Genomic DNA, 14891 nt, shown 5'->3' on the forward strand with positions numbered 1-14891 from the left:
ATAATTGTAAATAATATGTAATTAATATATACATACATGTAAATATCATATACATGTGTGCATATTATATTTATAATACTGTTATTTATTATATATTTGTTGGAGATTTTTCATCTGTAAAATGGTAGTAATAATTATTGTGGAACAATAATATTGTGAAGATTCCAGCACTTAAATATTTAATAACTGGCAGAGAGTCGGTACCATACAATTGTCAGTTAAATGACTTTCACAAAAATACATGATTTTTTATGATGTTTTCTCTCAGGTGCAGGATTTTCAGTTAAATAGCCATACAGATAATTAAACTACATTTTAATAGCTTTTCTGTCCTCTATGTGTTTGGTCCAATTACCTACACATATGTACATTTTTTTTCAGCAATGTTATTCTATTATGGAGGTGGAAATTGTTTTTTTCTCTCTCTTTTACCAGCGATTCCTAACCACTCCCTCCCTTGCACTTCAGAAATTTACTATCATTCTCATTGTAGAAAAATTTGAGTTCATAACTTTATGTTGTTACAAAGAAAATAGGCATAGAAACTTATTTCAAGCAATATAATGTATTTGAACAAGAGTATAAGTTGGATCCTAAAATATACAGGTTAATATAATAGCAAGAGGATGCATTTCAATTATTTTGCCAGAGGATATTAGGGAAACTGCACTGAAAGGAAGAGGAAGGAAAGCAGTAAAGTTATACTATTGTTCTAATAAGGGTTATGTACAACCTTTCTCCCTTCCGAATGAGGATTGATTATTAAAGACTAATAAGGATAAAATTCAGGGAGTAATCCTTTCTCCATTTTTGTATATTTAAATACTCATTGTTTCAGATTTGATAATCTGCTATCCAGTTAGATATAATACAATTCTGCCTTTAGAAAAGGTCCTGATGTTATATGAATTACTTGATTTTGGGGAACATCTTTTCTCCGTCTTGATGGTCTTAGGAGTACTTGATTCCATGGATTATATTAAATGCTGCTTAGGTCTATCTGTGGAAAAAAGTCTCCTTTTATTTAGCTATATTTTATTTTTTAATGAAAGGGTCTTGCTGTGTTGCCCAGATTTGACTGTAGGGGCTATTTACAGCACACTGAAGCCTTGAACTCTGACCTCAAGCAGTCTTCCCACCTTAGAGTCCTGTGCCTGGCTTTGAAAATCTCTTTGAAAATCATATGCTATTCTGTTTAAATAGTTTGGTTGAAGAAGTCTTATGACCTTATTCAATTACAGCATCTCTAATATTATTTCTCATTGATCTAGTGACATAAATGAAATTTCAAACCCAATATTTAAAAGTCATTATAGTTATAATTACTCAATGACCCATAATTATTTTATTCACTATCATAATTATATTCATTAATGATGCCTGTTTACATTATTTATATTTGATCTTATAATCACAAATGTCATAGTAACCTATAATGGTTGCATTCATCACTAACGTAATATTAACTTCCTATAATGACAATATATAAAATGACCTGAATCAGATTTCATTTCATATTATTATCAATGGCCTGATAGAATAAGAAGATATTTAATAGCTGCACTGTTAAATACTATCCATTCCCTTCAACACAATTTGCTCTTTCACTAGCAGCTGTTAGGCATTACAATATTGTTTGATTAATTTTTTGTTGTTTTCTCATAAACTAATTCTTGTTATAGTTATTTTTTTAATATCGTGGAATTAAGGTTATTTTAAAAATGCATTAGCCAGTTTAACATGTGGAAAACATTAGTAAAACATGTAACATTTAGACCAAATTATTTTATTGGTTTCGGCATTTATGTTTGAATCTGTCAAGATCCAGTCAGGAAACAGAAACCACAGACCAGAGTCTTTCCACAGAATATTTACTATAAAGTTAAACTAGCTCTTGAACTAAAAGCTTTAGGAGTTACATATTGCTTTGTATCCAACTATGCTTTCATTTAGTTGCTTAAAACAATCATGGCATATTATTTCTCAGGATTATTATGATTCTGGGCTGGCTGGAATCATCTGGGCAGTCTTTTGATTCCAAATGGTCCAACTTATGCAGCTCCGTTGCACTGACAGCTCAGCCGGGGATGGGGATGGAAAATCCAAATGGCTCATCCACATGTCTGATGCCTCAGTTAGGGTAGATGTAACATTTGGGTGAAGCTCAACTTCACTAGAGGCAGCATAGTTATACTTCTTACATAGTGGCACGAAACCTGAAGAGAGCAATATAAAGCTGATAGGTCTCATTTCTGTCCCATGCTATTGGTCAAAGTAAGTTGCAATACAACTGAGATTCAAGGAGAAGGGAAGTAAACTGTAATGTATGGAGAGAGTTGCGAAAAACGTACAAGGATGGGAGAATAGCTGACTGTTTTCAATTAAAACAAGGCAGAAAAAGGGATATTAAATGTATATGAAGATAGCAACAGCTGATTACAGCTACCCACCTCGTGCTGATTAAACAAAGGGAAGAAATTGAGAAAATTAAAATTTAAGAGATTAGAGGAGTAACCAAATGAGGCTAGAATTAAGACTCCTGAGCAGAAGGCACTATTCAGCTGGTGCAATGTCTACGAGCTCAACACAGGTTCCTCATTCTCTTTTAAGCGTTAGCATATTAAGTCTTTATTTTACCTCATTCAGTGTTTAATGAAGGCTGGCTTCTCTGAAGGTCTAAAATAGAAATTGTTTTGAGGGTGCTGGAACTAAAAACAAACAAACAAATGAAATCATGTTCTTACTGAAACAAAGTGTCACTATTATTGTGAATAAAATGGGAAACAACTAGAAAAAGAAAAATCAACAAAAAGAAAACAGAAAGGAGAAGGTGTCTTTTCTCCCTCCAGTTCTTCATGCCAGCTGGCAGAACAGAAGTGTGGTTGGTAGAGTCTCTACCCTGGCATTGCAAAGCAGAATATGGTCCTAATGTGTTTAAACCTGAGGACAGTAGCCACTTCTGGTTATAAAAAGAAAGGGAATGTATTTACTGTACCTTATTGAATCATTAATGGGAAACGTCCTTAATTATTTTGCACAATAAAATTTTAAGGGTAATATCAGACATGTTCCCTAATGTTTACTTTTACAATGTTTCTAATGTGTAATAACCATTAAATAGATATTGCATTATAGAAACAGTACAATATTTTCCTGCATCAAACAATTCATTAAGTTCTATATGGATCTTAAAGTTTCTCAAAACAATTTCAAAATTAAGTTCGGTGATCGTGTTATCTTAATAAATGCATAGTCCCTAAGGATGGCTTCTTATACAGGTAACATGTAGTTAAGGCTTTAAGGTCTATAATGTGTGTGTTTTTTTCTGTTCTTAGCAGTATTTACAGTTACACCACAGATTATCACTTGTGTTCATATAAATAGTGAAATTTTGTTATAGAATTGTAGGAAATAGTTTACCACATACTTTATTTAGAAGCATTATTATATATACTCAAATATTTAAAATATAAGCATATATTTATACAATTTTTACATAAATAATTTTTGATTATGGATTGCAGACCCAACCTACCTATTTGTTTTTAGGAAACAGAAGAAGCCTCATATTCATATCAAATCAACTATAATTGGCAATCCTCTTTCCCCTTTTTCACTCCTCAGCTTCCTCCTACTATTAACAAAAGAAGAGTTTCACTAACAGATGAATACTTTATAAAATGGCTTTTATGTAACAATTTGTAGGTGGATGATTAGGAATTCAATTTTTTTTTTTTTTTTTTTTTTGAGACGGAGTTTCGCTCTTGTTACCCAGGCTGGAGTGCAATGGCGCGATCTCGGCTCACCGCAACCTCCGCCTCCTGGGTTCAGGCAATTCTCCTGCCTCAGCCTCCTGAGTAGCTGGGATTACAGGCACACGCCACCATGCCCAGCTAATCTTCCGTATTTTTAGTAGAGACGGAGTTTCACCATGCTGACCAGGATGGTCTCGATCTCTTGACCTCGTGATCCACCCGCCTCGGCCTCCCAAAGTGCTGGGATTACAAGCTTGAGCCACCGCGCCCGGCCAGGAATTCAATATTTTTAAGAAATTTAATTTTTATACTTAGTGCAAAATTAGAAAAAGAAATTATTTTGGACGTGCATAATTTTTAAGGTAAACCTGTTAGCTAAGAAACAGAAGTAGGAAAAAAAAAAAGAGTTCAAAATGCAAACCCAAGCCTCCCATTATATACTATAATTCATGCAGAATGAATTACTTCTGGAACAGGTATGGCTTTTCTAATAGTATTCTGACTAAAGGGCTGTTGCCTGTCATGGCTATAATTACATGATGTCAGTATTCTATGCACTCGGCAGAAATTTTTATTTCATACACATTTTTAAAAGGGCAGCAAGGATTCCACAGTCATCAGTTCACATTTCAATTGTTTTAAGCTATAGGAATTCTTTAGAAGTTAAAAAAAAAATCAAAGATCATACAGTCAGTTATTGTGACCTGAAACTGTATAGTTTAAAGCCAAATATTCCACCAACTTGAGGCATGCCACAATTATTCTTGCTTCCTTAAAAATAATAAATAAAAATGAGAAAATATAAAAATAAGAATTATAGACAGAAGACAAAAACTACAATCATAGTGCCTCAGACATTCATAAGGAGACATTTGTGTTTTATTGTTTTATATAAAATACAGAACAATAAATGATGTTTCTACAAATGTCTCTGATCTGCTGAAAACATAAGGGGGAAAAAGGTAAAACCCAATCCCCATAAAAATGCTTTCACATTTACATAGGAAACCACAACATAGACTCAGAAATAATTCTTCTCTTACTTGGTAGCAAGTATTGGAAATAACACATTCATTTATTTAGAAAATCCTACTAGTATCTTTAGTATCTTTCTGTCATTTTCTGTGTCCATGAGGAAATTGTAAAATAAGCTAAATTTGTGTTATATTCACACGTACCAACTGCCCTTATACTGTTCCCTACCTCTATGTAAAATTTAGTTATATTGTTTTCTGGTTCTAATTCTCTGTCTCACTATCTAAAAAATCTTAAAAACTGAGGCCTGGGAACGTTCTGTAGAAGTTATATATTCTCATCTCAAAAAATGTATTATGCATTTATGAAACATTAATCATGCAGGCTATACAGTTATGTTCTAATTATACAAAGAAAGATTATGTCCAAGAAGCAAAGAAAATGTGTTTGTGTTTTTGCAATAGAGGACAAATGTATGCTTTCTATTCAAGATTTTATATATCTGTATATAAACACTTTAAAACATTTAAAAAATGTTCTCAAGTTATAATTGTAATTATCATTATTTATTATATAAAGAAAAGATAGAAAGTATAAGATATGAAAATATAGAATGGAACAGGATTAAAGAGAATGTACTCTGAGCCAGAATGCTCAGTTTAAATCTTGGCTATGACATTGCAAGCACTGGGACCTCGGCCATTTAACCTCTTGGTCTTCTTATTTCTTATCTAAACGAGAGCTACAATAATACTCTCCTGTAAATATTTTATGAAGCTTAATGGACTGGTGTATTTAAAGTATATTGGACTATTTATAGTAATTATGAGCAATGTGGATTTTAAGTACTACCTATAAACCTCCCCGAGAACAAGGATTTAGGTCAATTTTATTTATTGCTGATTTCCTGCCTCCCAGAAGAATGCTTGGTACATAGTTGACACATGCGCTAGTTTGCACAATTCGTATTCCAATTCACATCTTGCTGTTCTGAAAACTGTATTTCCTCTGTCCTTCTGCTCAATGGGTACCATATGGTTTCAACCAAGGGAAACAGTGTTGGAAGACTGAAATGAAGGAAAAGGGAAGAAATGGTGTTCCTCATTCTCTAGTGCCTTCTCAAATGGATTTTTCCCTGTGTCTGCCCTACTGTGTGATATTTGTCCTCCCTGCTGCTATTCTTTATGTTACTTCATCATCTCCTATTGGTCTTCTCAGCTCTTCTGTCAACTACGCAATTCCCTGTACACAATATTTCTGTATAAAATACTTAGAATGATTCTTGTTTCCTTGTTGTCTTGTCTTGTTTCTGGACATTGACTGATGCAGTACTCAGTAAATAATTGTTGCTTGAATAAATTAATGAAGTAGCGGCTACATACTGCCACACATTTACACATTTTGGTTCCTGAAGTTGCAGTGTATTACATCAATGAAAAAGAAGCCATATTTTACTGTAGACATACTTAGTAAAAATATCTTAGAAATCAGGTTTCCTTGCTACTATTGTAATTTTGAGTGTAATGAAGCAGACAGCTGTCAGCCTCTAAGTCTGAAAATAGAAATAATAAAAGAATATTGATCCCTCATCTAGACCAGAGCTGTTATGGTACATATTCTTCTGCATGTTTATATGATAACCTGGGACTTGCTTGCTTATATTATGTGTTGCCACATCATTAACTTTCAATTGTATATACTCTCTTAAATGAGAATTATTCTATCAGTATGACATCTTGTTTTAAAAAATATTATTTTATGTCAACAAATGAATTTGATTGCAGCCTTTTTTTTTCCTCTGAAGACAACACTAACTCTATCTACATTGAAGCTGAAATTAAATTAATGCCTTGATTGACTCAGGCTATCACGATTTCCTGAGCTGCACCATTTAGAGATAACAAGATTCAATGCATTTTCTGTAACTGAAGTGTGTGATAGTGTTTGCTGTCAGCCGAACTCCTAATATTCATAAGAACTCCAGAGTTATCCCTGGACTGAGTCTATTTGAGAATATCAGTATGCGCAAACAAATCATTCAATGTTATTTGTCTAAAACTAATTGAAACTATCTTGAATATGGCAATAGTAGTTCAAAAGTGAGAGACAATTTGATACAGAAAAAAAGATAGTGAAATGAAGTCAAAAGAACAGAATATTACCTAAATATTGCCACATACTTTGCTGTGAAACTTCACTCATATCCTAATTAAGAAGATTGGGTTGAATGATTTCTGAAGTTCACTTCAGTTCCAATGGCCAACCATACAAATGAACTTTTCTACTATTTAGGCAGACCTAACATATCATTTGGTCATATAATTAGATATTTAAAACAAAATAATATATTTACTTACAGCATAAATAAAAAGGAAAATGGTTTCTATTAATTTTTAAGATTTTATAAATATCAATAAAAATCCTTAGGCTTTCAAAGGCAGGTAAACAACTAAACATTTCTTCCCAGGTGGAGTTAGTCATTCATTATTAAATTATGTTTATATATTATTTATAATTAAGTTGCGAACAACATTCCCTATTTTGCCAAGCCCCCCTCTGCTTTCTAGAAATTAAACTAATCAGTGTTTCTATGTTGGGATCCACCTGTAAAACTGAATATATAATGTTTACTTTTTTCAAATACTTTTATTGATTTATAAACATAGTTAATGAAATAAATTAGCCTATGGTTTAACAAATTTTCTTTTAAAATGTACAAAATTGATGTAGTTAACAATTGCTTTTGCATTAAATAATATCTAAAACCTGAAGTTTTAGCACATTCTAGTTTAGAAGTTTTTCAGAGAATAAAATTTTCATCATTTTACTAAAGTTTACGCACTTGGTCTGTATTGCCAACTAAACCCACTATTTGACCTATTGCTTTCCTTAATCTAGTTAAGAGAAGGTGAGATTATTTGCTTTTTGTAAAAAGTCAAGAAAATAAACTGGGTATCTTCAGCGAAGCTATGTCTGTGTCTCTATTGAAAGATAGCTTTCCCTTGTCCTCCACAGCATAGTCACTTCTCCACCATATAGCGATCCCTGCTGCCAAATTGCCTCTTGTGTCCAGGTGGATAAACCCTTTTCAATCTTGAGTTCCCTTAGCAGATCTATTTTGATCTGCAAAGCCACATGAATGATTAATCTATTATTAGCAACAAGAGTAATACTGACATCGTCATCAGGTATTTATTTTTTCTCACCTTGGTTAAGCAGGGGACTGTATCTAGGTTGCTACAAAGTCCTCAACAATTGTTGGGGAGGGTAGGGAAGAGACAGTGGGGGGTGGGGAGGGTGGGGAGGGTTAACATGGGGAGAAATGCCAGATATAGTATGCACCTAAAGTAAAATAAATAAATAAATAAAAAGGATTTCAGATATAAGTAAGATCATGCAATACTTAAAAAAAATGGAAATAAATAAAGCAAGAAATGTAATTACAGACCAAAATAACATGTCAAAATCTTGTGATGATTTAGGGTACAGACATTTTGAATTTTCACCTGCAGACAAGGCATTTCAAATTTGTCCATTTGTACTGTGTGGCTGGACAGGCTGTTTCAGTAGTTAGATGATTTTAAACTGCTCTAACCAAAGAATAAACCACATGACATTTTGAGTCCCGTGTGTAGTGGGATTATCCACTAGTGAGTCACTATGAATACAGATACTGGCATTTGTCGAAATACAGGATTGCATGGTCAGGCTTGGCAAATTTGTAGATAACTTCAGTAGATTGCTACAGTGTCAAGCAAGCAAATACTAGCTGCATAAACTTCAGCAAAATACTAGACTTCATGGCCTTTTGCAGAGACATGCAACTTCAGAATGCAAGCTGACAGAATTCTACCACCACCTACGCTTGGAGAACCATTTTGGCTAAGATAAAGAATAATTTAATACTGGGTCATATTATAACTCCTTTGGATTTTCAGCACACTCTAAGTCAGGATATTTTTATTTGAAATCTGAATTCTTTTGAAATTTAACTAGTGGGAACATTTAATCTTTGAACTTTGATATTTCCCTGGAAAGTTCATACCACTCAGGGGTTTATATTCAAATTTATAATATGATGTTGGTATTTTTTAAAATGCCCTTATGTATTTTATTATTAGATTTTTTTTATTATTAGATTTCTTAATGAAATTTAAACTCGTTGAATAACTCCTGATAGGCTATGTTATGTAATCTGCCTAAACCTAATTTTGGATGGATAATTAAATAGAAAATAGATTGTTAGCCTTGGAGCAGAGTAGGTTTGGCACAAAAGTTAATTAGAATATTATTCAGATCTATTTCAGAGCCCCAGATAGCAAAATATTAACCATTTTCCAGTGGTCCCAAAGAAGAAAGGGTTGGTTTGACAGTAGTTGTCTCAGAAAAACTTGTGTGACAAATTTTAATCACTTATAACAAAGGGGATGACCTCATTTTTGGTAGATTATGGTCCTAATAATTAAGCCCAATGGGTTATGAAGAAAACAGTTGTAGAATAATTATGGAAACATTACTTAGTCTCTCTTAACGAATCTTTTCAAGTAGTAAGAATTCTCATCTTTTTTTTATCAGCATTCTCGAAGTGCAATTGACAGAAAAAGATCTGCACATAGTTAATTTGTACTATTTGATGAGTGTGTATGTATGCTGAAACCACAATCAAGGGCATAGACAATGCCTCCCAAACTTTCTTTGTGTCTTTGTGTGTGTGCATGCGAGTGTGTGCATGCATGTGTGTATGACTGTTATTAGTGAATTTATAAAATTACATGTATTATGTACAACATGATGTTTGGAAGTGTATATACGTTGTGGAATGACTAAAGCTAGCTAATTGTTTATCACTGATTTGTGTGTATGTCTATACACACATTTTTTTATTCATCCATTGATGGACACTTAGTTTGATTTCACATCTTGGCTACTGTCAATAATGCTGTAATAAATATGAGCGTGCAGATATCTGTCTCTCAAAATGGCTATTTTGAATGTATTATCAGTGGTGAGATTGTGAGGTCATATGATAGTTTTATTTCTAATTTTTGGGAAACCTCCACACTGTTTCCATAGTGGCTGTACTAATTTACATTCCATAGTGTGCAAGCATATTCTTCGCCACATCCTCACCAAAACTTATAATCTTTTGTTTTCCTGATAGTCATTTTAGGTGTGACGTGTATCTCATTTTGGTTTTAATTTGTGTTTTACTGATAGTTAATTATGGTGAGTATTTTTCCATATACCTGTTGGCTATTTGTAGATCTTCTTTTGAGAAATGTCCATGCAAGTATTTGCTCATTTTTAATCAAGTTATTAATTAATTAATTTATATGAATTCTTTATTTTGAAAATTAACCCCTTATTAGACATACAGTTTGCAGTTATTCTTTCCCATTCCTTGGATTGTCTTTTCACTTTGCTGTTGGTTTCCTTTGCTGTGCAGCAGCTATTTATGTTGATGTAGTCCCACCTTCCTATATCTGCTTTTGTGGCCTGTGCTTTTGGTGTCATATCCAATAAATCATTGCCCAGACCATGTCCATAAGTTTTTCTTAGTTGAGCAAAGTGGCTCACACCTGTAATCCCAACATCTTGGGAGGCTGAGGCAAAAGAATCACTTGAACCCAGGAGTTCAAGACCAGCCTGAGCAATAAAAGAAGACCTATCTCTACAAAATTTTTTTAAAATAAAGTAAAAGGCCAGGCACGGTGGCTCACACCTGTAATCCCAACATCTTGGGAGGCTGAGGCAAAAGAATCACTTGAACCCAGGAGTTCAAGACCAGCCTGAGCAATAAAAGAAGACCTATCTCTACAAAATTTTTTTAAAATAAAGTAAAAGGCCAGGCACGGTGGCTCACACCTGTAATTCCAGCACTTCAGGAGGCTGAGGTGAGTGGAACATGAGGTCTGGAGACCATTCTGTCTAATACGGTGAAACCCTATCTCTACTAAAAATACAACAAATTAGCTGGGTGTGGTGGCATGTGCCTGTAGTACCAGCTACTCAGGAGGTTGATGCAGGAGAATCACTTGAACCCAGGAGGTACAGGTTGCAGTGAGACAAGATCATGCCACTACACTCCAGCTTGGAGGACAGAGCAAGATTCTGCCTCATAAATAAATAAAATAAAAATAAAACATAAGCAGGTGTGGCGGCTTGTGCCTGTGGTCCCAGGTATTTGGTAGGCTGAGGGAGGAGTATTTCTTGCAGCAAGGTGATTCAAGCTGAAATGAGTCATGATTGCACCACTGCCTAGGTGACAGAGCGAGACTCCGTCTCAAAAAGAAATAAAAACAAAAATAAAAGCAGCTTTTCCCCCATGTTTGCTTCTCATTTCAGCCCCCTTAAACTAATTTCACAAAGGAAAACTTGAAAATGATTAAAAAGCAATGCATAACACTGCAATGCCCTCCTTTTCCTTAGGCATAGTTTGCCCAAAGGGTGAGCTTTGAGCTTGAAGATGATGAGAAATGCCTTCATTCAGTTATGTCATGAGTACTAAATCTATTTGATTCAGAGATTCAGTTAGTAGAATGATTTGGTTGGTAGTATACTTGTAACCTCCACATTAGACTTCGTAGTAAATAAAATTAATATCTGTCATTCTTTGCTTTCTTTTATTTTTCCTGATAGAAAAATGGGGATATTTACTGGGTTCTATTTTAAGATATGTAGTATATATTTTGGCATAATAATCTTTTTAAATTTACTAATTATAGTTACAATAAAAATGTTACAGTAGTCTTTCAGCATTTAACTATGTATATTTAATCTGCTAAACTTTGACATTTTCTGGCAAATACATAACAACATAAAAAATACCTACATATATAACAAATATATTGAAACTCCAAACAGAAGTTGCTTAAAAAGTGAATCTATATTCTGAAGAGTTGCTAAGTATATTTCAGATAAATTAGCCTTTACATCATTTCCTAATCCAATTGTTATATTAAGTAAGTAAAATAAATATGAAAGAATAGGTGGCATACAATAATTTAGATCAACATTATAAATTGAGATATTTTGTAATATATCTAAAAAAAAATGTGCCATGGAAACTGGCTGCCTGAGTTCAGATTTATTTTCTGTTATTTATGAACTGTGTGAACTTAGGCAATTAATCTAACAAATTTTGTGTTTCCACACATGTAAAACAATAATGACAATATTGGTGTTTCTCACATCGGATTATTCAAGACTTACGTTAGTAACTCATGTAAAGAGTTCTTGGCACATGGTAAGTACTATAAAATTGTTGGCTATTTTCACTGGCAGTATGTTGGGGATGTCCTCAAACAGATAATGTAATGAAAGAGAAGGTGAATTTTAAAACTTCCAGATATGGTTCTACAGTCAGGTTAAAGGAAAAAGATAGAGGAAGTCTGAGCAAACTTTTCATGTTTGAGGATAGATACAAATCCAGATGCATACGAAAAAAGGAGAGTATTCAACTTTGGACTTGGAAAGTTAATATTTCAAATATAGAAATTGATTTATTCTATTATTTAGAGCAGTGATCCTCAAGTGTGGGTTCCAGGTCAGCCAAATAACTATCACCTAGATTTTTTTTAAATAAAATATACAGGCCTCGCTCAGACCTATTGAATCATAAACTTATATCATATATCCAAATTATTTTGGGAAACATTAAAGCATAGATTTCTACTCTGTGCTTTAATGTTTCCTCAAAATAGTTTAGATATATCTTAATGTATAAGCATCACTAGTTTAGTTTTGAGAGGTTTCCATGTAATATGAGGCACTTAGCTATGTAAAAATGCTGAGAAAACTATGCAAAGTATAAATTAATATTAATGCTGCAATAACATGAGTAAAATATAGCATGGTGAATGGACAGAAAAATGATAATATCTATATTTTACTAGCTCTTTATGTCAAACATTGTAACTGTTTAATTCTATAAGCACTCCTGTTAGTGGGGTTTAATTTTATACTCATTTCATAGAGGAATAAACAGAAGCTCTTGCAGTTTAAGATCATAAAGTGAGAATCTGGCAGATTGAAAATTTTATCTTTGATTCTATAGTTCTGAAGACTATATGCTTAACTAACATGCTGTGCTGCCTTAATAAGCCTAGGGCTAGATAATAATGAAAGGGTAATGATGAAGCCAGGTTATTATTTCATTTTCTTCTGACCATTTCCCCTTCTCACTGAGGAATAAAGCTTGCCCCACAGAATGTCGTTTCCTTGTATATCTCCAAAATCATGCCTATCAATGAATAATTATATAGTTACTTGCCAATGTTTCACATTTTCTAAACTTCAACGTTCAATTAATTAATAGATATTTGGTGCTTACTATACACGGCTTTATGTGGCTTCATGTGTTTACATTAACACTGTAGTACATTAACACTGTAGTACATTAACACTGTACTAAGATAATGCATATTTCAAGAAGGTAACTGTTTAGATGGGGAAAATTTAAAACTATTTATTTAAACAGGTGGCCGTTCAATGACAAAATAATCAGAGGTGATTGATTTTGTTGTTGTTTCTGCAAGAATTTATCATATACGTTGTGTATTCAGTTTGACTTTAAATAATTTGTATCAAGGGGCTCTGAATAGAAATGGTTAGCGATCGTTCTGAGTTATTTTCATTGATCATTTTCCGTTGATTTTAGGCTATATTTTAAAAAGGAAACAATAGTTGTATCTTGTGAAACATTGAAATTAGAAAGTGAAGATTAACTCTGTTATGGCCTAGCTATAATACCTGTTCTTGGCCAGGTACTGTGGCTCATGCCTGTAATCAGCACTTTGGGAGGCTGACGCAGGTGGATTATAAAGTCACTGAGGAATAAAGATGGTGATACTCTGTCTCTATTAAATATATAAAAATTATCTGGGCCCAGTGGCAGGTGCCTTCAATCCCAGCTACTCGGGAGGCTGAGGCAAGAGAATTGCTTGAACCCAAGAGGCAGAGGTGGCAGTGAGCTGAGATCACACTACTGCACTCTAGCCTAGGTGACAGAGCAAGACTCCATCAAAAGAAACCAACAAACTAACGACAACAAAAAAGAAACTGTTCTCTCCATCTGATTATTATGCCATTTCTTATTCTTTCCTCGTCATTATTTTATTTCATATATTTATACTGCCTTTTATAACCAAAACATTTTGGCCTCTATTTTATTGCTTTAAAATGTATATATGGTACGTTTATAATACTGAACTAGTTAATTTTTAAATAGGTAATTGTAAGGAAACTGATATCAAATATCAAAAAACAAATAATATCACATAAATGTGAGCTGTGCATTGTAACTCACGCCTGTAATCCCGGCACTTTGGGAGGCCAAGGCAAGTGGGTCACTTGAGGTCAAGAGTTCAAGACCAGCCTGGTCAACAAGGTGAAACCCTCTCTCTACTAAAAATACAAAAATTAGTGAGGCGTGCTGGCATGCACCTGTGGTCCCAGTTACTCAGGAGGCTGAAGCAGAAAAATCACTTCGAGGTTGCAGTGAGCTGAGATTGCACCACTCCACTCCAGTGTGGGCAACAAAGAGAGACTCCATCTCAAAAATAAATAAAAATAAATACATACATATATAAATGTGAAATGCCTAATATCAAATAAACATTTACACAACTATAACTTTACCTTTATATATCAAATAAACATTTATACAACTATAACTCTGCCTTTATATATAGAAGCTACTGGTCATTAACTGGTTAGAAAATTTTATAAGGCTTCAATTTAAAGATACCGTATTTGAATATGAAGGTTTAAAACACAACAGTGAAGATCCACAGTAATGGTATTGTGTTAGGCCATTCGTGCATTGCTATAAAGAAATACATGAGGTTAGGTAATGTATAATGCAGAGAGTTTTGATTGGCTTATAGTCCAGAAGACTATATAAATATGATGTCAGCATCTATTGCAGCCAATATAAGGATTGTAATTAGACAGGTGCAGTTGTTCATGTCTGTAATCACAGCACTTTGGGAAGCAGAGGTTGGAGAATCACTTGAGATCAGGAGTCTGAGACCAGCCTGGGCAACATAGTGCTATCTTGTATCGAAAAAAGACTAATAATAAAAGTTTAAAATTAGCCTGGCATAATGGTGTGCACTTGTTGTAGTCCTAGCTACTTGAGAGGCTGAGATGGGAAACTCA

This window comes from Saimiri boliviensis, chromosome 15 (genome assembly GCF_048565385.1).
Source record: "Saimiri boliviensis isolate mSaiBol1 chromosome 15, mSaiBol1.pri, whole genome shotgun sequence".
Lineage (NCBI taxonomy): Eukaryota > Metazoa > Chordata > Mammalia > Primates > Cebidae > Saimiri > Saimiri boliviensis.